The sequence below is a fragment of the Natator depressus genome, chromosome 6 (assembly GCF_965152275.1).
Source record: "Natator depressus isolate rNatDep1 chromosome 6, rNatDep2.hap1, whole genome shotgun sequence".
Taxonomy (NCBI): domain Eukaryota; kingdom Metazoa; phylum Chordata; order Testudines; family Cheloniidae; genus Natator; species Natator depressus.
This window is the reverse complement of record NC_134239.1, coordinates 75355293-75365472: the sequence shown is the minus strand read 5'-3', so window position 1 is coordinate 75365472 and position 10180 is coordinate 75355293.

Genomic DNA, 10180 nt, shown 5'->3' with positions numbered 1-10180 from the left:
TTAATTAAACTTGAAACATTAGAGACTAAGGGTGAATGACAGCTTTAGAAAAGATATAGTAAAGGTTTCTTCAAGTGTAACCTTCTGTTTTCATATGTTCACGGGTTTCTCAAAAACTTATCATTTAAGGTTGGAACTTTCCATGCATTGTCTCAACCCAGAGATGAATGATGAGGGAAAGTCTGAGCTAAAACTCTTTGGCTATTTTTGAGTTATGATATATGGGAGAAAATAACTTTTGAAGCTGAAACAATGGAGCAATTTTTGGTTTGTTTTATATTTGCTCACCAATAACTCAATAAGAGCTGCAGAAAACCCCTCCACACTTGGCATGTGGCTGATAACTCTAATAAGACCTTGTCTAGACTATGAAAAAATGTGGTTTTTTCAACTGAGTTAGTTTAATTGAGCTAGTTTAACTCATTTGAAAATGCCATTTACCACCAATATAGACACAGTTGAACACCTTTAGTTTAATTTTAACAGGTGGAGTTCTAGTCTAGACTCCTACTTTAGGAAGAATCTTTTACCTTAATTTCAGGATGGACAAAATTTAAAAACCTCCGAAAGCTATAAGTCATTGCAAAATGAATTCCAAGCATGCTCTCTGTTCACATCTTAAGGAGTGCTTGGTAGCCTCATTCTCCTCCATGCACATTCTCTCAGGGCATGTCTACGCTGCAAACGTAAGTTGACTTCAGTTAAGTCGACGTCCAGCTGCCGCAGTAATTAAGTTGGTAGTGCGTGTCCACACCACACACTCCTTGTGTTGATGGAGCGCATCCTCACTAGCAACGCTTGCATCGATGCAGAGAGCAGTAGACCATGGGTAGCTATCCCACAGTGCAACTCGCCCCAGGGGGTTTTGGGAAGGGCTTGCAATGCCTCATGGGGCCAAAACATTCTCACAGGGGGGACTGAGAACATGGATTCTTGATGCAGTTTTTTCCCTCCCTCCCCTGATTTGAACTGCAACCCATAATATTTCTTGCCTTTTTTCAAAAGTCTGGCATAGTCGCGTGTACACCATATCCCAAGAAGCATGGACCCTGCTCAGTTGTGCACTGTTGTTGTGAGCATTTCTAACACCACACACCTTATCCTGCAGTACTTCAAGAGCTGTGAGAGGAGCCGCCAGGCAGAACATTGCAATATACTTGAAGCAGCCCTGGTGGAAGCCATAGAATGAAACAATTCTTGGCTGCTGCTGGCAGTCACGCAGCAGCTCAACATGGTAGAGTGCTGTTTCTGGTCCTGAGAAACAAGCACTGACTGGTAGGATCGCATTGTTTTGCAGTTATGGGATGACGATCAGTGGCTGCAGCATTTCGTATGCCAAGGCCACTTTTCAGGAACTGTGTGCTGAGCTCCCCCCAGCACTGTGACACTAAAATGAGACCTGCGCTGACAGTGGAGAAGAGAGCGGTGATTGCTGTGTGGAAGCTTGCAACGCCAGACTGCTACCAGTCAGTGGGGAATTAATTTGGAGTTGGTAAATCTAGTGTGGGGGCTGTTGTGATCCAAGTATGCAGGGTCATTAATCAACTTCTGCTAAGAAGGGTTGTGATTCTGGGCAATGTACAAGAAATACTGGATGTTTTTGCCACAGTGGGGTTCGTAACTGCGTGGGGCGATAGATGGCACATATATCCCTATCTTGGCACCAGACCATCTTGCCAAAGAGAACATAAACAGAAAGGCATGCTTTTCAATGCTGTTGCAAGTACTGGTGGATCACTGAGAGTGTTTTACCGACATCAGTGAGGGAAGGTACAGGACGCACACATCTTTAAGAACACGGGTCTGTTCAGAAAGCTGCAAGCAGGGATTTGATTTCTGGAATGCAAAATAACTCTTGGTGATGTTGAAATGCCAATAGTGAGCCCAGGAGACCCAGCCTACCTCTTACTCCAATGGGTCATGAAGCCGTACACCGGTTACCTGAACAGCAGCAAGGGTCGGTTCAACCCTCAGCAAGTGCAGAATGGTGGTTGAATGTGGCCATTTAAAGGGTAATTTGGCTATTTAAAGGTGCAGTTTGCTTACTAGGTTACTCCTCAGTGAAACCAATATCCTCATGGTTATAGCTGCCTGCTGTGTGCTTCATAATATCTGTGAGGGAAAAGGAGAAAAGTTCCCACAGGGGTGGGGTGTGGAGGCAGATAGGCTGTCTGCCAATTTTGAGCAGTCAGATACCAGGGCTCTAAGAAGAGCTCAGCATGGAGTGCTGCGTCTCAAGGAGGCTTGGAAAACCCATTTCAGTAATGACCCACAATAATCTGCGCTGCTTCTCTGTATTGTGTCTTCCCATAGTGTGAACCTTGCTGTGACTGCTAGATTTTTGTCTCTAACATATCCCCTCTTTTTCCTGTTTCCTGCCCCGCCCCTTCCTTCCCCCCTCGTTTTAAATTAATAAAGATTATTTCATTCCTAAAACATGGACTTTTACTGTGCGAACATACTGAAACTTAAAGATCACAAATAGAATTTAACCTTGGACACACAGTAGAATAAAATCGGGAGGGGAAAAACACATTCATCTTCTCTTTAAAAGTACAGTGGCCTTGCCTGTCACATCATTATGTGTGCGGCTTTTATTCTTAGGACCCTCCCCCTCGCCTGCTGGAAGGTTTGGGGGAGGGGGAGGGGGAATACAGTGATGCAGGAATGCTGTTGTGCAGGGGCTGCAGAGGGAGTGTAGCCTCAAGATGTTTCTGAAGGTCAACCAGATGTCTCGACGTGTCTGTTTGTTCCTTCAGAATCCCCAGCATCTCCTGCTGCGTGCCACGCTCACTCTCCTGGGCTGCTCTCCTGCTCGCAATGTCCATGTCCAGTTTTTCAGAGAGAGAAATCCTCCACGCTCTCTGCTCTGGGTCTGCTGTCGCAGAGCCGGTCACAGTCTCCTTAAACATGTCATCACACGTTCTCTTTCACCTTCGTCTTGTCTGGGAGAGCCTCTCCACTGGTGTGGAGAAAGAGCTGAAGGCCACTCTTTCAGCAGTAAGCCATGGAAAGCACAAAGCAACCACTGTCAGTGCAGAATCAGGGTCTAGTGCAGAGTTGCTGTTTAAAAATCACTCCCCTTATTTCACAGCAGAACATTTTCATTTACACAAAATATTCACTGAACAGCTTTGCTGTCCCAGCCATGGTGAGTATGGTCCTGGGGCATGGGCACTGAACCGTCAGGAGCATTGGATGGGCAACTTGCAGCGGGATCAGAGATGGGCAGGGGGCCTCCCCTTTGTAACATGGACGTTGACTGGAGATCGGGGACCAGCATTGACCCTCACAAACTGCAAGCCTTGGCAGAGGCTACGCCAGGGAGGTGGTTGCAGCAGCGAGTGGGCACCACAAATTTTCCCTCTCCGGTGCTGCTGGTGCTAGCCATCACACAAGGCTTGCAATTACTACGGTGAGCACCAACCCCTGCCACCCAAACTATGGCCATGTTTTGGAAACCATGAGTGAAGGAGCAGAAAAATCACAATGGGCGTGGGTGGGAGAGCACAGGAACTATTGTTTGCACCGGCACTATTGTTTTTTGGTCCAAGCAATTGAAATGAAAATTACCACCATCTCCCCTAGGCGACTCTCGCTGATATCACTCTCCTGAGGGTAACAGAGGTGGCAAGGGAACAGATGCTGCAAGCGTCCGGGTACAGACTGGGTCCTTATGCTGCTATGCTGTGTACTGTGATGATGCCAGCTGAATTAATACTGGAGTGGCGTGGGAAAGTGTCCTGCCAAAGTGGAAGAAATAAGGCAGCCCTCCTCCAAAAACCTGCAATGGACTACAGAGTACCTCCACCTAAGTTTCCTGACAATCTCTGTGTAGGATTCCCAAGCCATTCCTGTGTACATAAACAGTCTTTTTCATGGGGCACCCACACAAGGAGGCAGATAGTCACTCTATCTCACCTTGTCAATTTTAATAAAAGATAGAATATAAGAACATTTGACCCCGAATATTACTTGAAATTGCATACTCACCAGCGGTTCCTTCCCCAGCATCACACTCGGTCATGATGCTGTCCTGCGACCCTCTGGACGGCTCTGGGGTTCCAAACAGTTCCTGGCTCTCTGGGAGAATGGATCACCCACTCACCTGTCTCCCATTCTCCTCCTCTTCCTTGTCCACAACCTCCTTCTCAGTGTTGCCTGCGCTGGCCTGGGACTCCGACTCCTCAGAGGTATCCATGCTGCTCTTGGGGGACATTGTGGGGTCGCCAATGAGAATCGCATGCAGCTCCTCGTAGATGTGTACGTTTCTATGGCTGGTTCAGAGCTGTGCCTGCACAGCCTCTTCTCCCAACAGACCAAGAAGATCCACTACCTCCTGTGTACTCCAGGCTGGAGCGCGTTTGGAACGTGGAGCCACCATGATCAGCTGGGCAGGTGAGTGTTCCACACTGAAAAAACAGGAAATGGAAATTCCAAAGTTTCTAGTCCTTGAACAGGGGAAAGGCTTTTTCCTATGTACCTGGCTGCTGTGCAGAAGATTGAAAACGTTTACCAGTGTGGTCTCAGCGGAGCATTGTGGAACACCTCCTGGAGGTCAGTTAAGTCGACGTAAGTAACATGGTGTCTACACTGCCTCTATGTCAACCTAACAGCATCCAATTAAGTGCTACTCCTCTTGCAGAGGTGGAGTAATTAAGTTGATGTAGCAGGTGTGTTACATCGGCCGAAGGGACCTGGTAGTGTAGACACATTCATTATGAGGTCAATGTAAGGCAGCTTATGTCGACCTAACTGTGTAGTGTAGACCAGGCCTCAGCCTGGCCTGGCCAGAAGCTGCTACTTCTCAGACAATGTTTATGAAGGTGAGTGTAAATGTTTCATTGAAAAACAGCAGCATCTTCAAAAACAGCAATAAGCTTTCTCCTCAGGGAAACTGAATTATAATTTATCTGTTAAATTAGGGATGGCATTGCCAGTTTCTCCATTCTGCCCTGCCTCTAAATCTAGAAGTACCTGGCCCAATTTAGTCCTCACATGCATAGGAAAACACCAATAAATTTGGGCCCATATGGTGAGAACGTCTTGTTATCTCTCCTTGGCTAAGACTGTTGATGAGGCTGCTAATTGTGTCAATGGTTTCTGCAAAGTAGAAACGTGCTCTAGAAAATGGTGAACTGGGAAATCAGATCATCATTTTTTCAGGGCGGAGACCCTATCTTGTTATGGTTTTGTGCTGTATCTAGTACAATGCGGCCAGGTAAGTAAGAATTGCTGTTCTTACACTGGTTTCAGAGTGGTAGCTGTGTTAGTCTTACATTGTCGCTTTTCTAACAACTGCACCTTGAGTCAAGTGCCATAACAAGATGAGTTTTTAAGAACACACTTACTAAAGGCAAGTGTTATCATATTTAAGGTAGATTAATTAACAAGCCCCATGACTTTGATAATATCACTGTGTCACACTGTATCTTAGGCTGCACTGTGACTCTTTTTTTGCCTTTTCCAGGTACCCTTTATAACAACATTTCAAATTGTAAATTTTCATAAGGGGTAGCAATTAAACCTTCTTTTATGGTGACAACTTCCAGCAAAATAAAAATTCTTTGCTAAACAATGTTTTTGTACTTAAGAATGTTGGGAAAACATTTTCTTAAAGCCAGATTCAATAAATACCATTCAAAAATTATGTCCAGCTCCTGAAACAGAAAGCCTGTACAAATACAGCGTGGGAAATATTCAGTCTTCCATTGCTTCTTAAACACAGAAGCCCAAAAGTATTTCCTAGTGAAACAGTCCCTAGTATGTTTCATCTAATATTATTCTGTGTAGAAATATCAAATTGATTTCATTTTTCTTTTTTTTAGCTCTTCACTGCCCTCTCCAGGTAATACTTTATTTGCTGTTTAAAAAAATATACACAAAAATATGTCATTCGTTACATTAACAAAGAAATCTTGTGCTTTACAAATCGTGTGCAAACACTTTCATGTTTAGTATGCACTCTCTGATTTACTAATTATTTACACCTCAACCTTCCATGACGAGAAATGACTCTTGTACATTAAAAACTCAACTCCAAAAGAGGGCAAACCCAACCTGATAAAGGTTTGAGACTTGGAGTGAAATTAATATTTATCTGTAGTAGCACCTCTAGTGTGCTATGTACTTTCCAAATAGAAAAGATAACACAGTCCTTGCCCAGAGAAGTTCACAACCTAATTACAAACTCAGAGAGGATGTGCAGAAATGATCCAACAAATATAAATCTACATATAATAAAATAGACAGATATATTGATTTTCAAAAGGGTGCCTTAATTTTTGCATGCTCAGTGTGATACACCTTAAAGGGGTCTGATTTTCAGAAAGTTTTGAGAACCCACCCTCTGAAAATCAGCTCCCCTTAAGGTATCTCAAGTTGGGCACTCAAACTACTAGTCACTTTTAAAAATCTTGGCGTATAAACTATTCCCAAATTATCCCTCAAGCTTGTCATCGTCATACAGCAAGTTTCCTATATGGCAGAGAGGGGTCTTCAAGAACCTGAATGTGGAGAGGGTAAGGGCCTTTCAGAAGAGCTCCAGAAGAGTGAAAAAATATGTATTATTTTTTCAAAAACTAAGTCAGAGGGCAGCAGTAGCTTAGATACCAGCGTCGTGTGGGCTTAGTCACCATCTACAGTTGTATTTAGTGTTCAAATTCAGAGTGAATTTAATCCTTCCAAAGCTTAATAAAAAAATTTTGGGACAAGTTTACAAGACATAGTCACTGTTTGTGGCCACACCTGTATGTACATACTTGTGTTAGCATGAGTAAATGGCCATTAGCATGTTCAAATGGGTGCATATGTGCATAAAGGCCTGGTCAATTGAAGCCCTCAGTGTGTAAACATTAGACATATGTACCAATCTAACATAAATCTTTACCGTAAAAGTTGGTTTGTCCATTTAAGTGAGTGAAATTGGGGTATACTAATTATGGGAAATAGGTGGTTTATTGCCTACTTACTTATACACTTCAGAGACCGGTTAAACAATAATGTGAGTGCAGAACTGGGCTATGAGCAGAGGGCCTACAACCACCTGTCCCATTACAAATGATAATGCAAGGTCACTGCACCAGATGGTGACCACACAACAATCTGAATTAGTGTGCTCCCCCTTCTCATTTGATTTACATTAACCCTCTCAAGAAGATTGAACATGAGAAAAAATAAGCCCTTTTAGTGAAAGTCTAAATTACAGTGCATCCAGGTATTTAACTTATTTTTCAAGATGTGATCTGTACCATATGCCCCTAGAGCATTTTGCAGAAGAAGAATGTGAGTTACAGAATAGTAATTTGAAATAAATTATTTCCGGAGATGATCTGAGATGGTATATCAAGCTCCAGGGTCTTACAGTGGTGTTAATCACCAGAGTAGCTGAGCTTCTCTGTCTTAGAGTAAAGAAGGGGCCCTGTCCCAGATCCACAAGGAGATCTGATTTTGAGAAAGTGCTGAGAACCCACCCTCTGAAAATCAGCCCCTTTTAAGTGGCAACGCTGAGTGTAGTAATGTCTAACTTTTAGGTGGCTAGGCAAACAGTGGAATTCACAAACCCTGGGTTAAGGCTATGCTCCCTATGTGATGCATGGGGAGAGAGATGCCTGAGAATGGAATCCATGAAAGCCAGCTTGCCAGATGGGGAGCTGCCTAAGCTAGGGTGACCAGATGTCCTGATTTTATAGGGACAGTCCCCATATTTGGGGCTTTGTCTTGTATAGGCACCTATTACCCCCCACCTCTTGTCCTGATTTTTCACACTTGCTATCTGGTCAACCTAGCCTAAGCTAGCCAATGACTAACACCAATGAGGGGGGTAGGTGTAAGTTTGGCACCTAAATTCAGGCTGGAAGGAGGCACCTGTCTCTTCTTGCAATCCACAGCTGGGAACCCCTCTCCCGGAATCAGGCACCTAAACCATTTCTTGCAAAAGCAGCAGCGGTGCACACCTAACTCCATGCAAGATGGGAAGAGGAGGTGGAGGTGGAGGTCTCCTTTATAATTTTTAGCCCAGTAGTTAAAACACTCACCTGGTGTGTAGGACACCCTGGTTTAATTCTCCCTTCTGCCTCATGAGAGGGAATGTGAACTGAGGTCCCCCACCTCTCAAGTCTCTCTCTCTCTCTCTTTGGCCCAATGCATATTTATTTATTTAACTCTATACAAAGTGAATCAGATTCAACAGAAGAAATTGAGCCCGACATCAGAATATCCCATAGTCCAGCAGCTAGGACACTCACCTGAGCAGTAGGATATCCCTGTTCAAATCTCTTTTCCTCATCAGGCAGAAGGGGGAGTTGAACTAGGTTGTCCCAATCCTGGGTGAGTACCCTAACCACTGGGCTAAAGGCTATAAGGGAGGCCGCCTTTCTCCCAGTCCATTGCGTGTGTGGTTAGGCGTGTTCTAGATGGGGCCCTGCAGGCAACACAGGCAGGGCAATGGCTATCTTCTCCACCTGGTTTCAGGATCAGGCTGGTGTTAAAGGGGAAATAGGCATCTGGATGCCTGCCTGAGGCAGCCGTGCACATGCCCAGAGGCAGAAACGTAGGCACCTAGGAGACTTTTACAGGAAAAAATTAGACGCCTAACGAGTTTAGGCATCTCCAAGGACAGCACCAGCTGAGCAGGGATTTTGTGCATCACAGTGGTGCCAAAATCTGGGACTTTGTGGATCTGGGCTTCTCTCACTCAACAGTGACCCAAACAAAGCACAATGTCCTCAGGCACTGAAGTAATACAGAACAGATAGTAACTTGACACATTGGACATCAAGTGTGTTAGAACTGAAGTGGGAAGAATTAAAGAGGGGATTCTCAGGGCTTTGTAAAAAACACCGAGGACTGCCAAAGAGAATATTACACAGTATTTACTAAAAAAAAGAGGAGTACTTGTGGCACCTTAGAGACTAACCAATTTATTTGAGCATAAGCTTTCGTGAGCTACAGCTCACTTCATCGGATGCATTCCTTTTCTTTTTGCGAATACAGACTAACACGGCTGCTACTCTGAAACAGTATTTACTAATTCACTAAATCTTAGGTTTGCTTTTGCTGTATTTTATAATCTTCTTCTCTAAAATTGCTGTTTGTAAGAGTTGCTGGTAAACAGTTGCCAAGGCAGTAGCATTTATTTCTACTTCAGAATCTGCTACTAATTCTTAATGAAAAGATAATATTCACTATTCTTATACTGCATCCAAGTAATGTCATGTTGTTTTAGGCAGACAAAGAATGCATATTAAAGGTATTATTTTAATGCACTTTGAGCAAGAACACAGTAACCTCGAACTGTGGCTTCAAAAGAATACCTTAATAGAGAACATATTAATTAAGTACAAACAATGGCTGGTATAAAAGTGTCAAGAGTGAAATAAAAGATCTTTCTCTCAATCCTTAGTACAGTAATAGGCATATCAGGTCAGTTTACACTGGAATGTCAGATCACTGCATATTAAGGTAATTCTATACAGATCCTTTTCCTTGAGGTCACTGCTAAGTAGCATACTTCTCAATGGAGCCTAGTTTAGAATGTACAAACATTGTTCACTTTATGATCAGATTTACCAACTTCCCACACAACCAAGATGTCGTCATGCTTTTAATCACTGACATTTATTAAAAGTGGGCCCAAGCTGCAAAATTTGGATCGGAGTCCCAAACTGAATCCAGACCTAAAATCCCCCAAAGTGCAGAGTTGTTTGGACTCTGGATTTATTTCAGGCTCATCACTAAATTATTGAATTAGAAATGCTGAATCTTGTAAAGGAGGTGATGCATAATTTTATCCATGATAAAAGAAGTAAAAGACATCATTTCAAGCTTCCTCTCCCGCTGTGTGTCATTCGTGTATTATGAAGGCTAGTGTCGTATTTTGGAGCCTTAGCAAGCTGAGAGCCATGACAGCTAGTTTAGGCCCAGACTCTTATATCCATTAGAATATTTATAAGCTGATGAGAAAGGCTTACAGTAGTTAAATATAATAAGCCTCAGGGCTTGGCTACACTTGCAGATGTAGAGAGCTGGGAGTTAAACCAGCCTTCGGAGACCGCAGCAGGGAAAACGCTGCCGTGTGTTTACACTGTCAGCTGCAAGCACAGTGGTGTGGCCACATTAGCAGCTCTTGCAACGCCACAAAGAGCAGTGCATTGTGGTAGCTATCTTAGTGTTCAAGTGG